This window comes from Eublepharis macularius, chromosome 18 (genome assembly GCF_028583425.1).
Source record: "Eublepharis macularius isolate TG4126 chromosome 18, MPM_Emac_v1.0, whole genome shotgun sequence".
Lineage (NCBI taxonomy): Eukaryota > Metazoa > Chordata > Lepidosauria > Squamata > Eublepharidae > Eublepharis > Eublepharis macularius.
Window position 1 is genome coordinate 7433615 of NC_072807.1, and position 25058 is coordinate 7458672.

Consider the following 25058-nt stretch of genomic DNA (forward strand, 5'->3'; position numbering starts at 1 on the left):
AGTAAAATCTTTTGAAACCAATGGACTCATGTCTAATTGCAAGAGATAGTCTGGATTGCAACTTTTAATAAGCCACAGTCTGACATTTTGTTACGAATCACATCTGTTCCAATGCCTAAACCGGGGCAGACGGATTCCAAGGGTGCTCCTAACAAGGACCCTTTGTTTGATCCTTATGCCTCCCCCGGTTCGGAAGGACTGGAACCTCCAAGACCCGTTCAGGGAGGAACGGAGTCCAGACGTACTGCGCTGATTACCCTCGCACCTGATAGAGCTGAAACTATGCCCAGGGCAGCGGCAGAACCTCTGATATCCCTGCCTACGGTGAGGCAGTGGGGCTCGAGGCCGCGAGAGACGAGGGACAGGAGAGCAAGTGCGATGTTTACTCAGTCGCAAATGGATGGGAAACGAAGTATCGGCTCGATACCAGAGCATCCAAATAGCCAGCCGTGGTATCACTGGAATCGAGAGGAATTGAGTGGAACCAAAGAGCTTCAGAAAGTACTCAGATGTGGGAAACCTCCTGTCACGATGTAATGAGTTGAGATTACGCGGAAAGTACCCCATGGATGGGGCAATGCGAGCCAACCGAACAGAGTTGGGTACAACTGCAGAGCCGAACTTTGGCAGTCGATGCTGGAATTTCGGCGGTGACCGGATTGGCCAAAGGAATATTGGCGGGGAAAATGGAAACAGAACAAGGTAACGGGGCTCAGGGCATGGGAGAAATTCGGCCTTGGCCTCGGGCGACGGCATCCTATACGGAATATATGGAAACTACACAACTTCCCAAAGAAACTCCTCAAGAGTATGCTGAATCGGTGGGGGCCACGGCGGCCCCAGAACGTGTACAAATATTAGAAGAGAGACTTGGTAGTATGGAGGAGAGCTTAGCACATGCTGTTCACCTGCTCTCCGTACTTGTTGTAGGGGGATCAGAGGAAGGCCCCTCCAGTCGACTTGTCGGGCAAAGTCTGGCGGCCCTGCAGGCTATGATCCCGAGGAAGCAATCACTAATACCCATTGACGATCAGCCACAACCGGTACAACCACCGGAACAACCACAGGAGCCAGCAGATGAGAGACTGGAGGAACTTCCCCCTGATGAACCGGGAGGACCTTTGGAAGGGGAGGAAGAGGCACCTTTAGAGCAGCCTCAAGAACAACCGCAGGATCAGCCGCAAGAGCAGTCCCAAGAACAGCTGCTGCAGCCCCAAGAACAGCCACCGGGGCAGCCACAAGAGCAGCTGATCCTCCCGGGTGGATTACCGTTACAGCTGCAAGATGAGGCTCCGGTACTCCCACCGCTGCCGCGGGGACAGCCGATTCTCCCACGGCTTCCAGCACCTAGGCTTCCACCGCCGCTAAGACCGAGAGGTCCACCTCCACAAGGCCCACCAGCTCCACGACCGCAGAGACCGCAGCCAAGACTGCTGGGTCCTCCAATACTGAGACCCCAAGGGATCCTGCAACCTAGACCCCAGTATCCTCTGATGCATCCGCTCCCGCGCCAACCCGACTGGCAGCCAAGGCAAGAACTGGTACCTGTACAATATTACCCACTCCCAGCACCGGGTGCCAGACCACAAGAATTACCAATGGGATGGGTAAAATTGGAAGCTACTTTCGATGGAGATCCCTCGAAGTTGGGATTTTTTTTAGTACAAGTACTACAGTTTTTCAATCGTTGGGGACACTTGTTTGGAGATGAAGCGAGTCAAATCGAGCATTTGGCATCACGTCTGCAAGGAAAAGCAGCGGAATGGTATGTAGCCTTGTACGATTTGGGGGCTCCAGAATTAGATTCCCTGCAGGGTTTGGTAGATGCGCTCCGAGCGCAATACGAAGACCCACTAGAAGAAAGCAGAGCCTGAACGGAATTACAATCGATCAGGCAAGGTAGCATGTCGGCTAGGGACTATGTTACAAAATTCCGACAGCTAGCTGCCAAATGCCCAAGGTGTGAGGAAACTACCAAAATAATTATGTTCAAGCAAGGCATGAATCCCAGACTGCTGGATCGAGCCCTTATGCAAGATAATCCTCCCACACTCTTGGGTTGGATTCAACTAGCTTGTGAAGTAGAGAACCGAATGCAAGAAGTACGCCTGGTTGAGCAACAGCAATCGGCTGGCCACCGGCGAACCTCCATAATTGTCAGAGGGGGCAGAGGGGCAGGATATGCAGCTAGAGGAGCGAGAGATGCTAGATGGCAACAAGGACTGTGTCTACATTGTGGCCAAAGTGGTCACTTCGCAGCACAATGTCCACTCCGGCCTGTGCAAAGAACTCCATTCCCGCCAAGGCGTCCGACCCCTGCCACCCTTCCCCAGCCGTCCCGCCCAACACCTGCTCCGCGAACTTCGCGAGGGAGAGGTACGTTCAGGAGGAATCCTCCCGAAAAGGGGTTAGAGCTAGAGGAAATTATGGACTTTGACCCAACCGCTCTAATCGGTGAAGAAGCACCAGAAAGTCCTAATTCAGGAAATGAGATGGATCTGTCGTAAATGGACCCAAACGGCAGATCAAAACTCAGTCAGTTCCCATAGTGGATAGACCTCAAGGGTCCATACTATTCATGCCTGTTACATTAGTCAATCCTGAACGAAAGACTCATATTCGGGTGCAAGCGCTTATTGACTCTGGGTGCTCCAGAGATATAATTGCACCAGCTCTAGTTAACGGATTAGTGGTTCCAATAAAAGAACTTGAAAACCTGGTCATTTTTGAACAGATGGATGGCACTAATATGAATCCAGTCACTACCGAAACAGTACCTGTCATTACAGGCATGGGGCAACATTGGGAGACAATATCATTTGTAATTAGCTCTACAGCTAAATACCTGTTAATTTTGGGAAGCAGATGGTTGTGGGACCACAACCCGGACATTAATTGGGCAGCTGGAAGCATCACCTTCAAATCAGATAGCTGCAAAACCCATCGTTGGGACCAGAATTGGGGTAATAATCCTACCCTCATAGAACAAGCACTCCTGACCCAGGAGGAAATTAACCAAATACCTAAACAGTACAGAGCCTATTTACAAGCTTTCACTGAGGAAGAGGCCAACACCTTACCTCCCCATAGGAGGACCGACTGCGCAGTGGAACTCATCCCGGGGGCCACATTACCCAAAGGTAGACTTTATCCCATGAGCCCAAATGAAAGAGAGGAGCTTCGGAAATTCATTGACACTAATCTTCAAAGGGGATTCATCCGACCTGCAAACAGCCCCCATGTGGCACCAGTATTGTTTGTTAAAAAGAAAGATGGAGGATTATGACTGTGCACTGACTTCAGAGGACTTAATGCAGTCTCCTCCACAAATGCCTATCCCATACCTCTCATTAGGGATCTACTCAACGTCGTGGCCCAAGGTAAGATCTTCACAAAATTGGACTTAAAAGATGCTTATTTCCATGTCCGGATAAGAGAGGGGGATGAATGGAAAACTGTGTTCAACACGCCATTGGGACAATATGAATATTTAGTTATGCCTTTTGGCTTGGCCGGGGCCCCTTCAGTTTTCATGTCCATGATCAATGAAGTACTACACAAATTTTTGTATAAGGGAGTAGTTGTTTACCTAGATGATGTGTTAATTTACTCTGAATCTGAAGAAGAACATGTTCGCCTAGTGCAACAAGTATTAACTACTCTCATGTGTAATAATTTGCCCATCAAATTGTCTAAATGTGAATTTCACAAAACTGAACTTACTTACTTGGGATATTGTATCTCAAAAGATGGGTTAAGAATGGATCCAGGCAAAGTGAAAGCCGTTCAGGACTGGCAAACCCCCACAAATCGTAAAGAACTGCAATCCTTCCTGGGGTTTGCCAATTTCTATAGAGAATTTATACAAAACTTTGCCCAAATAACTCTCCCCCTCACTGAACTCCTAAAAACTAAAAACAAAGGGGAGCAAGCCAAAAAAACAAAAGGAAAATTGAATTGGACACCACAATGCCAATTAGCCTTTAATCAATTAAAGCAGCAATTCATATCCGAACCAGTGCTGCAACACCCCGATGAAAATCGCCCATTCATAGTGCAGGTGGATGCCAGCGATACGGCGATTGGGGGCGTCCTTCTCCAGCGGGGGACAGACAATATCCTCAAGCCTCGCGCATACCTTTCACATAAATTTTCTGAAGCGGAAAGGAATTGGAATGTTTGGGAGAAGGAGGCATTTGCTGTAAAAACGGCGCTCTCCACTTGGAGACATTGGCTAGAAGGGGTGCGCCATCCGTTTGAGGTTTGGACAGATCACAAAAATTTGGAAGCGTCACGCAGTCCTCGGAGACTCAACGCCAAACAGCTAAGATGGGCAGAATACTTTTCAAAATTCAATTTCACTCTCCAATTCTTGCCTGGCAAAACTAACTTCCTGGTGGATGCCCTTTCGCGCATGCCCCAACATAAAAGCAAGTGGGAGGAGACAATAGACACAGTATTTTCGCCTACCCAACTGGGGTGTGTGGTTACTATGCGCAGTCGCGCAGCACAACCTCCTCAGACAGACAATGGGTGGAGACAAAAACTGAAAAGCGAAGTCGAAATGGAGGGGGACAATATGCCCAAAAAGAAATTAGTTCGATCTGAACAAGGGGAATGGCTTTGGGGTAATTGATTTTATGTACCAAAGAGTTTAAGAAAAGAAGTGCTGCAACGCTGTCATGATGCCCCAACAGCTGGCCATTACGGATATTTAAAAACACATTTGGACAATTTAACTGGCAGCTAGTGGGCCCGCAGGGTTTTCAGCACCTCCTGCACTAATTTTACATGTGATTCATAACCTTGCGAAAACAATAACACAATAACACATCGTCTAAATAAATGACCACCCCTTTGTACTGATATTTGTGCAGGACTTCATTAATTAAATTCATAAAAAACCCAGAGCCTCTTGCAAACTGAAAGGCATGACCAAGTACTCATACTGCCCCAAAACGGTGTTGAACTCTGTCTTCCATTCATCCCCATTTGATTCTTACTCAAAAGTAAGCATCCCGCAAGTCCAGCTTAGAGAACATGTTCCCTTGAGCCACCACTACCAACAAGTCTCTGATGTGGGGGAGGGGGTAGGCGTTAGACATCAAGACCGCATTGATCCCCCTATAGTCCGTGCACAGCCGCAACCCCCCATCCTTTTTCTTGCAGAATAGCACTGGGGTGGTATGGGGAGAGCTCACAGGCCAAATAAACCCTCTCGACAGATTTTTATCATTGAACTTCCGTGGCTCAGCTCTCTCCTCGGGGCTCATAGAGTATATCTTCCCTTTTGGCAGTTTTTGTCCGGGGATCAGTACAATGGCACAATTGGTAGCCCTATGGGGGGATGCTCGTCTGCTTCTTTTTTATCAAACACTTGGCTCAAGTCACGATACTTAGGGGGGATTTGCTCCTTCTCCTCTGTGGTAAACAGCACAGCTTCTAGCATGGGAAGAGCCACTTTTCCCCACTCCTCGTTCCACACATGCATGTGACACTCTTCCCCTGGGAAGCACAGCTCACTGGCTCTCCAACATATATATGGGTCATGATCACATAGCCAGCGCACTCCCAACATGAGGGGAAATTTAGTAGCTGCGCTAATCTATAAATGTCTGGGCTTCCCAATGGCTCCCTATCCTCAGAGGGGTAAGTTCAGTCTCATAGCTGGGAGGATTCCCCTCATTCAAGATCCATCCATTTGTTCGAACACAATGGGATGGGCAAATTTGCTTACCTCCAGTCCCAGTCCCATCAGGGACAATTAAGTCTCTAGTACACCCCGAGTCAATTAGAGCTCTTACTCTGATGTGTGTTCCCCTCTGAGGGTTCACTAGAGTAACCAGCAAATAGAACAAGGCCCCTTTGGATCTCACCTCTTCAGGTGCTGATTTCTCTGCAACCTGCTGGCAGGGCCTCCTTACAGCTGGTCGTCCTCGTTTCCTACTGGTGGGCTCTTGTTGTCCTGAGCCCCAGACAGGTCTCCACTACTCTGACTCCTCCTCTAACTTCAAGCCAGTGGCAGCTTTGTTCCTCAGCCGTGCTGGCTTCCTGGTGGCCTTTGAAGGTTTTGCCAGGCTCCTCCAAGCTTTGTGCCCTTCCTCTGGAGCTTCTGCTCTTGGCCCTGGGCAGTTGGCGGCACAATGGCCCGACCCCCCGCTCTGCAAGCAGAGGCCTCATTTAAGGTGGAGGGTTCGCTGAGCCGCCGGGAAGAGGCATCTGGAGTGCTTCCTCTCTTGAGCCCTGGCATCTGAAGGGGGTCTGCACTGACCCACTTGGTGCTGCAACCACAGTAGCTTGACAACTTGGTCCTAATTCTCGATCTCGCAGGCAAGTTGGATCCATCCCAGCAGAGTCTGAGGGTCATCTTGCACCAATGGCTTTGCCACCAAGTCTGGGTTTAGGCCCGCCCTGAAGAATTCGATCTTTACTCCTTCAGTCCAGTCTCTCACTTTGGCTACATACTGCTGGAATTCCGCGGCATACTCTCTCACAGACCGGTTGCCCTGTTTCAGACTTCTCAACTTGAATCTCACCCTCTCTTCCCCAAGAGGGTCCTTGAACTGTTCCTTCAAAGCTTGGACAAAAGCCTCCATGCTTCTCATGCTTCAAGCGATGTGCAGGGTTACATACCACTTCGCTGCGGGGCCCTCCAGCTGGGATCCTAAATAGCTTACTCGGCTGGCTTCATCCAGGAAAGTGTGCCCCCACTCCCTGAGAAACTCCACAGCTTGCACCAGGAAATATCCTAGTTTCTCAGAATTGCCATCAAAATGAGCCTTCAATATGTACCACCCTGGTGGCAGGGCAGGGAACTCTCCACCCTCTAGTAGTTCCCCCTTCGGCCAAGGCCTGGGTGCCCTCAGTCCTCATGGGGTGTCTATAGGTGCTAGTGGTTCTGGTGGTCCTCAAGGTTGAGGGTTCTGGGCGGCCGCCTGCAGCAACCCTTGTGTGAGTTCAGTCAGGATGAGTAGGTCACACCTCACCTGTAATTCCTCTCTAAGTGCTGTCATAGGGCTCACCTCCTCTTCCTCCAGCGCCGTTTCTTCTTTCCCTCCTTGGGATCCTCTGTCTAAGAATAGACTCCATTTGCAAATATTCCTGCATTGACTCCTCCACCGTCTCCTCGCCTTGCAGTCCCCCGCCAAGTACAGGTGAGTCCCAGGACTGTCTTCCAACCAGGTAAGTAGCTGGACTTCCCCAGAGGTGAGCTGGCATAACACTCTGTTGCACCCACTTGCTTCTCACTGCTGGAAGTGACATTGCCGTGCCAAGTGGGAGCTTGTGCATGGTGCATGCTTCAGAGGTGCCTGCAGGTGGTGGGCAAGCTCCGGGAGTTTGCCCCCTCCCATCGATCACTCAGTGATCGGCGGATGAAGGGGCAAATCCCTGGGAACCCTCCCAATACACGATAGCCATGCTCCAAGTAGACATTTTTGTTTATGATTTATAACCGCTCCCCAACAGTCCAAGCTGGAGAGCTCTGCCTGGACTGACCCAGAGCTGGGAGGCAGAGTCTGGCACCAAAGCAATAAAAATGAAATTATGATCTTATAACGTTATTGAATTTCCTTCAGGAAAAACAAGTGCTTCCTGTTAAAGGAGGGGGATGAGGAGAAGGAGGAGGGAGAAATGGAGGAGGAGGAGCTGAGAAGAGGATGGAAAGACAAGTCAGGGAGAAGTGGCCTGGGGATGGTGGAGCAGAGAATGAATGGGGGGAAACGAAAGGAAAATTCTGCACAATTGAAAAAGCCAACTCAAAACTGCATCCAGAAAAACACTGGAGAATGAGAGCATGCAGAAAATTCAGAGTCCCCTTGAAAACACCACATTGAAATCTGAAGGGAGAATTAAGTGTGTGTGGAATTTGGAAGAAAACCTGAAGTGGTTTGGGGCTAGAACCAGCAAAACTCACCCGCGTGGAAAAGACCTGAGAAATCCTAAATCAATCATGAAAGATTTCTTTAATCCATTGGCCCTTCCTTCCTTCCTTCCTTCCTTCCTTCCTTCCTTCCTTCCTTCCTTCCTTCCTTCCTTCCTTCCTTCCTTCCTTCCTTCCTTCCTTCCTTCCTTCCTTCTATGCTTGTCTTTCCTCTTTGGGTCAATATCATGGGACACGTAGGTCATTTCAAGGTTAGACTACTGTAATTCACACTGTGCAGGGCTGCCCTTAAGGATGCTCTGGAAACTGCAGGTCCTCCACAATGCAGTGACTAGGTTGTTGACCGATTCATCATGATTTGTCCATATATAGCCTTTTTATGGCACCTGTACTGGCTTCCAAGTGGTTTCCAGACCAAATTCAAGGTGCTGGTTTTAATCTTTAAAGACCTTCATGGTTTGAGACTGTCATACCTGAAGGACCATCTGTCCTGCTATGATCCCACATGAAGTCTTCATTCTTCATCTCATGGCTTTCTCCTGGTGGAATTCTCTGTCTGACAACACAGGTGCCCTGTGGGACCTATTTAGGTTTTGCAGGACATGCAAGAAGGAAATGTTTCAGCAAGCCTTTCACCAGCCATAATGTATCATGGAATCTTTGCAACTTGGTTGTTTTTTTTTTTACTATTTGGTTGTATTCTTGTCTGACCGCTCAATTGTAGTGATTTGTTTTTTAGTTTTTATATATAATATACTATACTACCCTGACCTAGATAGCTCAGGTGAGCCTGACCTCGTCAGATCTCAGAAGATAAGCAGGCTTGACTTTAGTTAGTAATTGGATGGGAGGCCTCCAACAAAGACTAGGGTTGTCAAGGCAGGCAATGACAAACCACCTCTGTTAGTCTCTTGCCATAAAAACCTCACTGGGGTTGTCATAAGTTAGGTATGACTTGAGGTCACTCTCCACCACCACCATATATACTATACTATACTATACTATACTATACTATACTATACTATACTATACTATACTATACTATACTATACTATACTATACTATACTATACTATACTATACTATACTATACTATACTATACTATACTATACTATACTATACTATACTATACTATACTATACATAAGGTGCTGTTCAAAAAGAAGAAAAGCGTTGAAGCAGGTACAGTAAAGTGTGACTTGCCCTCTAAAGAACACACACTTAATCTTAAAAAGTTTGAACAAACTCATTCTACACTTTGAAGAGATATGTGATATTTATCTTTCAAGGACTTTGATTAATGCCATTGCTTTTCCATGGGTGGGAATAGCTCTGTTTGTATTTCTGCAGCTTCTGTCTATTGACTGGATTTTGCATTACCCTGTATTGATTTCTTTTCTTTTTTAAAAAAGTTCTATTTGCTGCAGTTGCCAAGGATACATTTCTGCTACTGTTACAATAACTACAATTCTCAAAGTACCACTTTCTAGTGCTGATTAGAAATGGGCTGAAATCCAAATGCCATTCCTGGCCTTGAATTAATGCCATTTTGCAGAAACACACAAAGCACACATGCAGTCCCGCCATGGAGAAGTAGTTACTAAAATGTTGTGAAGCCACAGCCATCATGTTTTTGCTATCAAGGCTTTAATTGCTTTCTCTTTGGGGTAAGATTAAATTTGCTTATTAATATAAAAACTATTTTGGTTAATTAAGTAGACACTCTCCTGCACAACGTGGCAACAAAGAATGTTTCACAAGTCAGGTTGCCAACTCCAGGTAGGGAAATTCCTGGAGATTTGTGGTGGGGCCTGGGAAACATGGAGTTTGGGGAGGGGAGGGGCCTCAATGGGGTATAATGCCGTAGAGCAATTTTCTCCAGGGGAAATGATATCTCAAGTCTGGAGATTGGCTGTGATTCCAAGAGTTCTTCAGGCCTCCAAGAAGTTAGCAACCTCAGGAAACTAGAGAAGGGCACCTCTGCTATGGGTTTGTCTGGAGCCAAAGGAATGATGTTTGGATCCTAAGCAAGACTAATTTGGGGGATGTTCTCTGGATACACAATGTCATTTCAACCAAATCCCACTGTTTCAGCATGTTTGGGTGTGAAAGTTGGACAGTGAAAAAAGCTGACAGGAAGAAAATTGATTCATTTGAAATGTGGTGCTGGAGGATAGTTTTGCAGATACTATGAACAGCAAAAAGACAAATAAGTGGGTACTAGAGCAAATCAAGCCTGAATTCTCCCTAGAAGCTAAAATGACAAAATTGAGGCTATCCTACTTTTGTCACATCATGAGAAGACAAGATTCACTGGAAAAGTTAATAATGCTAGGAAAAGTGGAAAGCAGTAGGAAAAGAGGAAGACTTAAAACGAAATGGCTTGACTCAATAAAAGAAGCCACGTCCTCCAGTTTGCAGGATCTGAGCAAGTCTGTTAATGATAGGACATTTTGTAAGTCTTTCATTCATAGGGTCACCATGGGTTGGAGGTGACTTGATGGTACATAACACACACACACAACATGTTTGCATATATGGCTCTAAATAAATTGAGGATCTATCCCACTCTATCCTCACCTGTTCACTGTATTGCACTCCTAAAGTTAAATTTCTGGAAGCAATTTTGGACATCTTTAAGCAGAGGTCGAGAAAGGTTCCATATTGCTATTTGACGCAGATGTGAAAGTGTCTTATAAAGTCTCTCTTTTCACAGTAGCGGAAAGAAAGATAAGAGCAACTGTGGCAACAATTGGGGAACCTGGATAGATAATTTTTTATCATGGTTTTAGGATATTTGCTGTAATTGTATTGATATTTTGTAGCTCTTGAAGTTTATGGAGTCATTATCAATTGTATATTTTATTTGTTAATTGCAAATTTGCTATGGCCAATGGCTAATTGCAATAAACTATTACCTACCTATACAATGTCAATGCTTGCTTACTGATTACCTGTTCATAAATTTATGAACAACAACAAAACAAACATCTTTTAGAAAGGTGCTGCAAGGCACCTGTGTTCTTTCATTCCAAGAAAACAGGCCCTGTAGAAGGGCTGTGGATTCCCTATGTTCATGCAAAGCAAAACAAAATGTAAGGGGTGCCAAAAATCATTGACCTGTTGGCCTGATTCCACCCAATCTTTTCAATAGGGACTAAGATACCCCCACCTGCTGTTGAAGTTTTAGAGAACAGGAGGAGATTGTTGACATGGCTTTTGTCCTATCTGTCGCGCACAGGGCTGAGCACAGCAGGCAGGAGGCCCACTGGTACTGCAGGGCAGAACACAACAGGCAGGAAGTCAGTAGTCCAGGAGTCAGGTCAGGTGTCAGAGCCAATATGTCAGTCAGAGAGAGGAGCAGGCAGAAGAGTAGTCAGAAAGCAGGCCGGGGTCAAAATCCAATCCAACAGCAGGGCAGGGCACAAGGCAGGGCAAGAGCGTCCAGGCGTAGAGCTCTGGTAGCAGGGAGTGGCGAGCTGAGTTGCTTCCACACTTGGTTTCCTCGGCGTCTTCCTTTTATGCTGTCCTAATGAGGAACAGCTGTTGCCTCTCTCTCTAACAATTCAGTTCGGTGTTGCGCCTGTAAACGGGCGCTCCTTCGCCTATCCAACAGAGCTGACTTATCTCTATGTTTCCTCCTTTCAGCTGGCCCCAGGTGCTCAGGTTTCGCTTTTGCCCTGTGGGAGTCTTTGTCTCTTACAGCCTCTGTGGAGGTTTCTGGCTGTTCCTGACCCTGACAGTCTCTGCAGAAGCTCCAGGCTGTTCTTGCTGAATTCCTCCTGGAGCAGCAGCAGTGGTTTCATCCTTCCGAGGTCAGAAAATGAGTACCCAGTTTCCTGAGGGTAAAGTGTAGATGACTGGGGAAGGCAATGGCAAACCACCCTGTAAAAAGTCTGCCAAGAAAATGTCATGATGCAACATCCCCCCATGGGTCAGTAATGACTTGGTGCTTGCACAGGGAGAACAAAGGGAGAACCTTTACCTTTAAGCCTGTTTAAGCATACCTTCTTTGGAGTAGCACCCAATAGTTCAGCAGATAGGATGATAAAGTCAGCTAGAATCCCCTTTAAAGTCAGCTAGAATCCTCTCTGATAAAGTCAGCTTGAATCCCTTTTAATGAAGGAACTCAGCTTTGTTCTTTTCAAGAGAATTCCTGCACACTAGAGTAGGGTTATGTGCGCATATGTCACCTCCTCCATGCTGTGTTTATTTTTCATTGGAACCCATTCAATGTGACAATGTGGGAGTATGATTGCCAGCTCCCTGCTAATAGAGGGCAAATTCCCATTGGCACTCTTCATCCCCTGTGCTTGCTTGATGAAGTGGAGGAGGGAAATGATGTTGTGCAATGTGGTGACTTCATTTTCAGATGAAGTTACACCACTTCTTTAAACAGTGCTCTAAGAATCCCCCAGTTTTCTAACATCTTTGCTATAGGTTGGAGAAATTCTTGCAGCGTTGCTCCTCTCAACATAGTGATGTCAATTATGAGTCTTCACCTAGAAGTGACGGTGCCATATCATGCAACGCTCACCTCCCCATTCCTGCATCCCAAAGCTCCCAGAGGTTCCAGGTGAAGGGGTGACAACCCCAGTGGATGAATGTGAAACAGGTTGCATGCATCCATGGCAGGATATTGTGCTATCCTTAAGCTGTAGCAGACATTCATAACATTCCACACAGGAAAATCCACTTGCAACGACAATGTGTGATTGCAGCTATGGTGAACCCTGACAGCAGGAATGCTGGAAAAACAACGGACCAAGTGCATCTGCTTGTTTCTTCTTCTGAACCCTGATAACAGCAATGATGATGCTTCATTGTCTGGTGGTCTCAGCATGCACGGTCAGATGTTGGAAATCACAGAATCACAGAGTTGGAAGGGGCCACACAGACCTTCTAGTCCAACCCCCTACCTAATGCAGGATGAGCCTAAAGCATCCCTGACAAATATTCATCCAGCCTCTTCTTGAAAACTGCCAGTGAAGGAGAGCTCACCACCACCGTAGGCAGCTGATTCCACCTTTGAACTACTCTGACAGTGAAAAAGTTTTTCCTAATATCCAGCTTGTACCTTTGTGCATGTAATTAAATCCCGTTGTTTCGGGTCCTACCCTCTGCTGCCAACTGGAAAAGCTCCTTGCCCTCCTCCAAATGACAGCCTTTCAAATACTTAAAGAGAGCAATCATGTCCCCCCTCAATCTCCTCCAAACTAAACATTCCCAAGGCCCTCAGCCTTTCCTCGTAGGGCTCAGTCTCCAGACCCCTGATCATCCTAGTCACTCTCCTCTGCACCCTCTCGATTTTGTCCACATCCTTTTTTTTTTTAATAAAATTTTTATTGGAATTAGAATCATTTGATTTCACATTACAATCAATTCCCATTTCCCAATTTCTAACCCCCTCCCTTTCCCCCCTTTTTTATAGACTTCCAACAGTTTTCCAACCCTTTGTCCGTTTTCCCTTACTCATTGTAAATTCATCTATCTAACATACATATACTTTCCCTTTAATCTAAGCAATAATTCTTTAACTATTTTTAACACTCTATACCCTATCTTTAAGTCCCTTCTTCCGTATTAGACAAACAATTTGTCCCTTTTTTCATAATTTCATAATTTCCTGGTTTCAAATATTTCTATAAACCATATACCATATAAACCATATAATCCATGCATTCATATAAGTCAACCAATTTAACTTATATTCTGTATACTACTTTTTCTACATATCTTGTCTTCATTCTACTTTAGTTATATTTAATTATGTTATTAATTTCCTCTTTCTTTGATTATACATCTATATAACTATCATCAAAAGTTATCAATCAGTTTAATCCATATATTTCTTCAGGTAGACTTATTCAGTTTAACATATTACACGTTTATACCAGAAACAATATTAATTAGTCGGTCCTTATAGTTAGTTATTTTCTATCCACATTCTATATATTTTTCTATATATAACAATCTAACAAGATAGCTGCTTAGACATTTTCATTTCTCTCTCTACCCTCCGGTAAAGTCACCCCCCTCTACATTTTGTCATATTTCAATAGTTCTCAAACTGCCACAGTTCTCCTCCCACCTCCCATTTCTTCAACACATATTGCTTCAGCTTCTCCCAGTCTGTGTTGAACTGTCCTGGGTCCAGATTTCTCAATTTTCTTGTCATTTTGTCCATTTCGGCCATATACAGCAATTTGTAAGTCCAATCCTCAATAGTTGGCACTTCTTGTACTTTCCATTTTTGCGCATACAAAAGTCTGGCCACTGCTGTCATGTAAAATAGCAATGTTCTATATTGGGCTGGAATGTTCTCCATTCCCAAGTTCAGTAGCAGGAGTTCTGGGTTCTTATTGATTTGAAATTGTAGAATCTCACTTATTACTTTTATTATTTCTCCCCAGTACTGCCTAGCTACCTCACACGTCCACCACATATGGTACAGAGAGCCCTCATGTTTTTTACATTTCCAGCATTTATTAGAAGTGTTCGAATTCCCTAGCGCAATCTTCTTTGGTGTCATGTACCAACGATAGATCATTTTGTAAATGTTCTCTTTAATATTAGTACACGTTGTAGTCTTCATTGTGTTTTTCCACAAGTGTTCCCATGCCTCCATTGTTATTTCTTTGTTAAAATTTATGGCCCACTTCACCATTTGTACTTTAACTATTTCATCTTCAGTATACCATTTCAACAGGTATACCTTGGAAATTTCCTTCTTATCCTCTTTTAAAAGTGTCTGCTCTAGTTCCGAATTCTCTGTTCTTATGCCTCCCTTAGCACAATCCGAGTTGTAGAGATCTCTGATCTGCCTATACTGAAACCAATCATAGTTAGGTGATAACTCGTCCTGTGTCTTTATTTTAAGTTTGGAAGATTCTATTCGGGTTATCTCCTTATATGTTAAACACTGTTGCTCAGTATCGACAGCTCTCGGATCTATTACTTCAAATGGAACCACCCACATGGGGGTTCCTTCTTGTAGAAAGTCTCTGTACTTCTTCCAAGTTGCAAATAGGCTTTTCCGTATGTAATGGTGTAAGAACATAGAGTTCACTTTTACTTTATCATACCATAGGTATGCATGCCATCCGAATATTTTTTTATATCCCTCTAGGGCCAATAATTTCTTATTCTTCAGCGTCATCCAGTCTTTCAGCCACACTAGGCAGATTGCATCATAGTAAAGTCTTAGATTGGGCAGTTGCATTCCGCCTCTTTCCTTTACATCTTGTAAAACTTTCATTTTCACTCGAGGCTTCTTGCCTGCCCAAACAAAGTCTGATATTTTCCTCTGCCATTTTTCAAACTGCTTAGAGTCTCGGATAATTGGTATTGTCTGTAACAAAAACATTACTCTTGGTAACACGTTCATCTTAACTGCTGCAATCCTTCCCAACTATGACAAATTCAATCTATTCCATTTGATCAAATCTTGCTCAATCTGAGTCCATAATTTTTCGTAGTTATTTTTGAATAGATCTATATTCTTTGCAGTCAGTTCAACTCCCAAATATTTCACCTTAGTTGTTACTTCACAGTCCGTTATTTCCATTAACAGTTGTTGTTTTTGCTTAGTCATATTTTTGCATAATATCTTTGACTTCTTTTTGTTAATATAAAACCCTGCCAAATCTCCGAACTCCTTGATCTTCTCTATCACTTTTGGCATATTCTCCATTGGGTCTTCCACAATTAACATTATATCGTCCGCAAATGCTCTGACCTTATAAGAAAAGTCTTTTATTTTTATTCCGCGGATTTCTTCATCTTGTCGTATTTGTATCATCAGTATCTCCAATACCAAAATGAATAACAGCGGAGACAACGGGCAACCTTGTCTTGTTCCTTTACTTATAGTCAATTTCTTAGTAGTCTCATCATTCACCACAATTGCTGCATTCTGGTCTCTGTAGATTTCTTTAACTGCTCTTATGAATCTTTCTCCCATTTGTAGCTTTTCCATAGTGGCAAACATAAAGTCCCAGTTCAAATTGTCAAACGCTTTTTCAGCATCAACAAAGAAGAAACCAACCTCTTTGTCACAACGCTTATCATAATACTCAATAGCATTGATCACTGTCCTTAAATTGTCTCTGATTTGTCTACCAGGTAAAAAACCTGCTTGTTCCTCCTCAATAACTTCCGAAAGCCATCCCTTCACTCTCTCTGCCAGTATCTTCGCAAAGATTTTATAGTCATTATTAAGTAAGGATATGGGTCTGTAATTTTTCACATTAGTCAGATCTTGGCCCTCTTTGGGGATCAATGAGATGTTAGCTTCCTTCCAGGTATCTGGAATCCGTTGATCCTTTAATACTCCATTGATCACTTCTTTTAGGAATGGTACCAGTTCGTTGGCCATTGTCTTATAAAATTTGGCTGTAAGTCCGTCTGGCCCTGGCGCCTTTACCAAATTTGTTGATTGTATTGCCATTTTTATTTCCTCATCCGTTACTTCGTTGTTCAGTCTATCTCTCCACGCTTCCGAGATTACTGGGAGCTTCATTTTCTCCAAATATGTCGCTATTGATTCTTTATTGACCTCTTTCTTATTATACAATTTAGCATAAAATTTATAAAAGGCTCTACTAATGGATGTCTGTTCCAAATATGTTTTGTTATCTTCACATATTTTATTTATTGTTTTCTTTTCCTTTCTCTTTTTCAATTGCCATGCCAAATATTTCCCAGGTTTGTTTGCACCTTCAAACCCTTTTTGATTCAATCTTTTAAGATTCCACTCCAATTCTTTATTATTCATTGCTGTCAACTGTTCTTGTAATATTTTAATGTCCTGATAAATTTTCTTTTTCCCTGGTCTCTTCTTTAACTGTATTTCTTTGGCTTTTATTTTCTCCATGATCTCCTGTCTCTTCTCCTCTTTCTTTTTTCTGGCTCTTCCATTTAAGTCCATTAGTATGCCCCTAATTACCGCCTTGTAAGTGTCCCAAACCTTATTAGTTGGTACTTCTTTATTCATGTTGTATTGTATGAAGAACTTTGTCTCTCTTCTCAGCATCTCCATATTCTCTCCCTCTTGAAGTAAGTCCTCATTTATTCTCCATCCTTTCCTTTTGCTCCTTCTCCCCAACTTCCACATAATTGGATTATGATCCGAGCCTACCATCGGCATTATTTCCACTTCCTTAGTCCATAACGCTAAGTCTTTTGAGGCCCAGATCATATCAATTCTCGATAGTGTAAAGTGTCTTGCGGAGTAGAACGTAAATTGTCTGCTTTTCGGGTTTTGTCTTCTCCATACATCTTCTAAGGTTTCCTGTTGTATCAATTCAAAAAACAACTTTGGTAACAGTCCTCTCTTCTTTTGTGCAGTTGATGATTTTTTGTCTAAGTCCAAGTTTGTCACTCCATTGAAGTCTCCATATCTGGTCATATGAAAGTTCATCTAGTTGCTTCCTTAAATCCTCAAAGAAGCTTTCTTTTGCTCCATTAGGTGCATAAATTCCAACTACCAGCACTCTCTTTAAATTCCATACGCATTCCACTGCTATAAATCTGGCTTCCACATCTTTCATTACAAACTTTGGCTGCAGCTCCTCTTTAATATAAAGCACTACTCCTCTTTTTTTCTTATTAGAGGCCGCTGCAAAATCATTGCCCAATTTTTTTGATTTTAAATACTTTACATCTTGTTTTCGAATATGGGTCTCTTGCAAACATACAATATCACATTTTTGTTTTAATAGCCAGTGAAAAATACTTTTTCTCTTATTCGGTGAATTAAGTCCATTTACATTCCAAGATAAAACTTTACACTCCATAATCATAATCTTGTTGCTGGTAAGTCCTTTTCATTGTCTCTTATAAATCGCTCCATCTCTCGTTCAGATCTGATGCGTTTTTTGGCCCCTCCAAATTCAAAGGACACTCCTTCTGGTAATTCCCATCTATACCTGATTTTCATGTCCTTCAAAATCTGAATTAGCGCCTTATATTTTTTCCGGTCCAATAACACCGATCTGGGTAATTCCTTCATAATGATAATCGTCTTGCCATCAATCTCCAATGGATCTTGAAACTGTTTAGTCACAATCTTCTCTTTCATATTTCGGGTCGTGAATTGCACAATCACATCTCTTGGTAATTTCCTCTGGGTCGCAATTCTTGAATTTACACGATATACCACGTCCAGGATAGCCACAACTTCCTCCTCCTCCTTCCCCAGGTATTCAGCTAACACCTCAGTCATCTGTTCTTGCGCTGTCTTTCCTTCCACTTCCGGCAAGCCGCGAAATCTTAGCTGCTTCTCCATGTGTTTACTTTCCGCAACCACCATTCTCCCCCTCATCAGCCTCATCTCTGTTTGTTGCGCGCCAGCTAAATTCTCCACCGCGCCTTCTACTACTTTAACTCTCTGCTGTGTTCCTTGCAGTTCATTTTGCATTGTTTCCATACCTTTCTTTACTTCTGACAGCTCACTTTTCACTGTCTGTTTAACCTCTTTGATCAGCTCCGGTTTCATGTCCTTAAGTTCTTTAATCACTTCTAAGAGTTTTTTGTCTAGGTTCTCTATTGCCGATTGCCACTCTTTTTTCGACATCGTGGGGCTTGCCTTAGCTCGCTCCCACGAGTCCGCCCTCTTCCTTAACTCCGTGGTGTAAAATTTGGTGTCTTTTTAATTTTTAATTTAAATGTCCCGGTCTTTTTGCAAAGAAAAAACTTTTAGAAAATCCAAAATGTCGGGCGTCTTTTCTCTATGGTTCTTCTATGGTTTTTGTAATCCAAAATGGCTTACTTCCTCTTCCGCTGAAGCCACAGCTCTTCCCCTTTCAAAGATGGCGATTCCCTTCTTCCTGCCCTCCGGCAGGGGCCGCTTCTCTCCAGCAACTCTATTGTTATTATGTACTTCCTGTCTCCCGACTTCCCGCAGTAGCTCTCGCGATGGTAAAATTTTCTCACAGCTCCATAACCGCAAGTATTCAAAACAATAGTCCAAATTCTTTAATAACTTCTTTAAACTTAGTCTTTTTTCTATTTCGACTCTTGCCGAGTCTTCTCCTCCTTATAGTTAGCCTGTTGCAGTTTTAAAATCTACTTTTAATCTTCTTTACTTTTAACAATCTGTCCCGTATCAGAAGATAGTGATCTTTACCTTCCCATTCACTTTCCGTGGGTTGTAATCACTGTTTCAATCTTCGTTTCTCCTCTACTCCTCTTTCCCCTGTTGAAGCTTGGGTACGTAGGTCTTATGCCAACCGCATTGGCCCCGAAACTGCCGCAGAGATCATAGCCAACCTGTCACAGGGTGGGACCTCAAGGGTCGTGAGGGGGCCCGTCGCGTAGAGCCCCCCCTCGCCCGAGATCAACGCGCCCTGAGGTCTTGAGCGTTCTTTGCCTGCTCTCCGCCTGAGAGCAGTCGGCCGCGGGCTATTTTGCCCCCGCCAGCCGCTTAAAACGGCAGTCCGGTCAGCTCCGCAGTTGGAGCTGCATCAGACCTCCATAAATCCCAAACCGGAAGTCGATTTTGTCCACATCCTTTTTGAAGTGAGGCCTCCAGAACTGCACAGAGTACTCCAGGTGCGGCCTGACCAAGGCAGTATAGAGAGGGGCTATGACCTCCTGCGAGTTCGATGCAATAGCCCAGAATCACAGAGTTGGAAGGGGCCATACGGATCTTCTAGTCCAACCCCAGATGTCATCCAGGCCATTCATACTCATGGGAGCGAAGAGTCTTATCTGACCAGCCCAGCCAACGACCTTGATGTCCTCGTCTTCTCAGGCCTTTGCAGACAGGACTAGGGGGGAGGCTGGGAATGGGTGTTTGAAGTGTTGTAACTTTCGTTTTACATGCCATTCTCAACAAAGCTTTCGTTCAGCCAGGGGCCTCTCCAGCCCTTGAATTATAGACACCTGTATCCTGAGCATAGTCTTTCAATAAACCTTTTGGAACCAAGAGACCTTGTGCTTCTTGCAGAAGGGGTGGGAGATGAACTCGAGATAACTGGGATTCCATAAACTACTACTACCCAGAAATGTATCTCCCATCCTGTATTTTTGCTTCACATTTTTGTGGCCCAGATGTAATACTGTGCTCTTATCTATGTTGAATTGCATCCTGTTTCACAACCACCCACTTCTCCAGAGTATTAAGGTGTTGTTGAATTTTAACTCTATCTTCTTGGGTGTTTGCCACTCCTCCCAATTTGGTATCATCAGCAAATTTAATGAGTAGCCCGTTTACCCCTTCATCCAGATCACTGTACAAATATTGAAAAATACCGGGCCCAAGACCAAGCCTTGTGGCACCCCATTGGACACCTCCAATCTGATGAAACGCCATTGACCACCACTCTTTGGGTGTGATCCTCTAACCAGTTCCCTAGCCACCGAACTGTCCTATAGTCCAGTCCACAGTCTTCCAGTTTACCCATTAGAATGTCATCGGGAAAACCTTATCAAAAGCTTTGCTGAAATCCAGGAAAATCACCTTGACAGAGTTCCCACAATCCAGTAAGCTCATCACTCAATCAAAGAAGGAAACCAGGTTGGTCTAACAAGATCTGCTGAGGACAAAACCATGTTGACTTCCCCAGATCACTAAGTGCTTACTGATCGATCCCTTTAAAATCTGCTCTAATATCCGTCTGGACCCAGTGCTTTCCCTATCTTAGTTGACTCTATGGCTTCCAAAATGTCTTCTTCTGTAATTGGAGCATTTAATGTCTCTTTCATTGTATTTGGAATCTTAGGTAATCTTGCATTTTCTAAATATCTATTTTGTCTAAATCTAGACTCCTTTTTTGAAATAGTTTGGCATAATACTTGTAAAATGCTCTTTTTATCCCTTGGTGTTCCATTATCTCTTTCCCTTCCTCCACAATTTTTCCCAATTACTTTTTCTCCCTTTTCCTTTTCAATTGCCAAGCTAGATATTTCCCTGGCTTATTGGCCCCTTCAAAAGATTTTTGCTGCAAAGTCTTTAAGTTCCACTCCAACTCTTTATTTACAAAAGCCTTCAGCTGCTCTTGTAGTATCTTTATTTCTTGAATTATTGTTTTCTTCCCCGGTCTTTTCTGTAACTCTTACTCCTTCTTAGAAATTTTTTCCTGTATTTCTTGGAATTTTTTTTCTTATTTCTTCCTTTCCCTACTATTCAGAATGATCAAGATCCCTCTCATCACTGCTTTATAAGCATCCCAAACCATATGTGTTGGTACTTCTTGACCACTATTATATTGCAAAAAGTATTTTGTCTCTTTTTGAATAAATTCCATATTTTCTTGATTCTAAAGAAGATCTTCATTTAATCTCCATCTAAATTTTCTAAATCCCATTGAAATTTTCCAAATCATTGGGTTATAATCCGAACTCACCCTTGGCATCATCTCTATTTTCTTTGTCGACAGACTTAACTCTTTTGTTGCCCAAATCATATCAATTCTTGAAAAGGACTGATGTCTTGCAGAGTAGAATGTATAGTCTCTTATTTTAGGATTCCAGTTTCTCCATACATCTTACAATTTTTCTTGTCCTACCAGCTCAAAAAAGGATTTTGGATATGGCTAATGGATTTTGTAGGAGAAGACCAGGCTGGGTTTTTGCCAAATAGACAATTAAGGGACAATCTGAGGGTGGTTATAAACGCCATTGAGTACTATGACAAACGTCCAGATAAAGAAGTTGGGTTCTTTTTTGTGGATGCAGAGAAAGCCTTTGACAACTTGAATTGGGACTTTATGTTTGCATCGATGGAAAAGATGGATTTAGGAAAAGAATTTATAGAGGCAATAAAGATGATCTATAAGAATCAAAGAGCGGCAATTTGTGTCAATGATGACCTGATGGAGAAATTTGAAATAAGAAAAGGAACAAGACAAGGATGTCCACTGTCACCGTTATTATTTGTTATGGTCTTAGAAATATTATTAAGGCAGATAAGAGATGACGAGAATATAAAGGGAATAAAATCAAAGTGGTTTTCATATAAGTTAAGAGCATTTGCTGATGATGTGATGTTTATAGTTGAAGACCCAGTACAAACTCTGCCAAGACTGCTAGACAAGATTAAAGAGTTTGGAGATTTGGCAGGTTTTTATATAAATAAAAAGAAGTCGAAAATAATAACTAAAAATATGGTTAAGAAGAAGCAACAAGAATTGATGGAAGTAATGAACTGCGAGGTGGTACAAAAAACAAAATATTTGGGAATAGAGCTGACAGTCAAAAATATTGATTTATTTAAGAACAATTATGAAAAGCTCTGGATACAAATGGAAAGAGAGATGATAAAATGGAACAAACTGAATTTATCATGGTTAGGTCGGATTGCCACAATCAAAATTAATGTATTGCCTAGAATTATGTTCTTGATGCAAACAATACCAATTGTTAAAGATAAAGAACAGTTTGGAAAATGGCAGAGGAAGATATTGGAATTTGTGTGGGCAGGAAGAAAACCCAGAGTCAAAATGAAAGTGCTCTGTGATGCCAAAGAAAGAGGAGGTATGCAATTACCTGATCTCCGTTTGTATCATGAAGCAATATGTTTAGTATGGCTAAAAGAATGGGTGTCCCTGTCCAATCACAAGCTGTTAATGCTGGAAGGTTATAATAAGCTTTTTGGATGGCAATCATATTTATGGTATGATAAACACAAAATGGACGCAATGTTCCAGCATCATTATGTGAGAAGGAATTTATTTCTAACCTGGCTAAAATATAAAAAGTATATAGATCAAGAGAAACCAATGTGGATTGTTCCAGCGGAAGTGATTAATCTGAATTTGGAATATAAGGGAGATGAATGGTTGACCTACAAAGAATTAATAAAAATTGAAAATAATGAACCTAAACTTAGACTGAATGAGGAATTACCATTCAAGTATGGCTGGTTACAATACCGACAAATTGAATCAGATCAAAGAAAGACAGGCTTTAGGAAAAAAATTCAGAGTTAGATGAACTTTTGCTGGGGGACAATAACAAAATAATTTCCAAAATGTGTAAGCTATTGTTAAGATGGTATACAGAAGACGAGACAGTTCAAGTTCAAATGGTAAAGTGGGCGATAAGTTGTAATAATGAGATTACGATGGAAGCATGGGAGCAATTGTGGAAAAAAAACTTTAAAAATTTCAACATGTACCAGTATTAAAGAGAATGGCTATAAAATGATATATAGATGGTATTTAACACCGAAAAAGTTAGCCATTGCTAACAAACAGCTATCCAACAAGTGTTGGAAATGTAAGGAGCACGAAGGTTCTCTATTTCACATGTGGTGGACTTGCGGTAAGGCTAGAGACTTCTGGTCTAAAATGTGTGATGAAATGTCTTTAATACTCCAGAATAATGTTGTTAAGAATCCAGAAATGTTACTGTTATCTCTGCACTTAGAGGACATTAATAGAAAAGACAGAGTATTATTGTACTATATGATAACAGCAGCAAGAACTCTGTATGCACAATATTGGAAGAAGGAAGAAACACCAGAAATTGAAGAGTGGATGCAAAAATTGTTGTACATGGCGGAAATGGACAAACTAACAAGAAAATTGAGGGATCAAGATCTAAAAGAATTTTTCAAGGATTGGAGGAAATTGAGAAAATACCTAGAGAAAAGATGGGATGTTAAAGGACAATTATGGTCTTTTGAAAGTTACTAAATAAGATAAGATATAATATTAATCTTTACCAGTATCATTAGAATGACAATTAGGAGATAGACTTAGTGATAAGAAACAGGGAGTTGTAGTGCTGTTGGAAGTCGATACAGGAAAGGGGGAGGGGAGGGGGTGGGAAGCACATAGTATCTATATGGGGAATAAGTAAAAGGTATCAATATATGTGTATGTTAACCATCCAATAAAATTTTATTTAAAAAAAAAGTATTTTGGTAGCTTCCCTGTTTTTTTGTGAGATGACTTTAATTTCCTGTCTAACTGCAGATTAACAATGCCATTAAAATCTCCAGCCATTAAAATTTGCTCATATGAATATTGGTCCAAATTTTGAATTATCTCCTTATAAAAGTCATCCTTAGCTCTGTTTGGCGCGTAAATTCCTAATACCAAGGTCTTCTTAAAATTTAACATTATCTCTACTGCCAAATATCTTCCATCTTTGTCTTTAAAAATTAATTTGGGATCCAATTCTTCCTTTACATATATCAGAACCCCTCTTTTCTTTTGTTTTGCAGATGCCCAAAATTCTTCTCCTAATTGTCTGCTTTTTAAAAATTTACAATCTTGCTCTTTAATATGTGTTTCTTGCAGACATACTATATTACAATTTTGTTTCTTTAACCAATGGAAAATTGCTTTACGTTTTTGAGGTGAGTTCAGTCCATTAACATTCCTAGATATTAGTTTATACTCCATAGTGTTACTTTTTTATCAGTTCTGGGAAACTCAATCCTTCAGGTATTTCCCACCTATACCTGATACTCTTCTCTCTCAGTTTTCCCGTTAGTTCTCAGTACTTTTTTCGTTCTTGCAAAAAAAATTTGGGAAGTTCTTTTATGATTCTGACTCTACTTCCCTCCATTGCCAAGGGGCTTGCATAATGTCTTTTTAAAATTTCTTCTTTCATTCTTTTGGTTGTCAGTTGTACAATTATATTTCTCGGTAGAGCTTTCTGTTTTGCATAGCTAGAGTTTACTCTGTATACCAAATCCAAGTTTACTTCTATTTCCTCTGGCTGCTTGTTTAAAAATAAAGCCAATATTGCAATTATCTGATCTTGCACACTCTGCGTTGTGGACTCCGACACTCCCCTAAATCTCAATTGATTTTCTGTGATTCTACACTCCATCACCGCCACACGCTCTTGTAGTATTTGATTTTCCAATTTTAAACTAGAGGTCTTTTGCTCCACCTCTTGGACTGTTCGATTTGTTGACTGTAGTTCCTTCTTTATTCCATCTATATTTTTTGACAACTCTGTCACCTCTGCTTTTATTAGTTCTTTTATATTTTTTATCAAACTTTCCTCCATTCTTTGCATAGATTGGCCCAACTCTTTATTGCCATCTAGCACCTTTTTTTCTAACGCTTATATGGCAGTCTGCCATTCCTTATCCGCTTTCTTCATCGTGCCTGGGCTAGCTTTTGCGCCACCCCAAGTATCGGCTCTCTTTCTAAGCTCCATTTTTAATGTCCACTTCAATTTCTATTTTAAGCCAATCAGTGTTAATTTCTTTT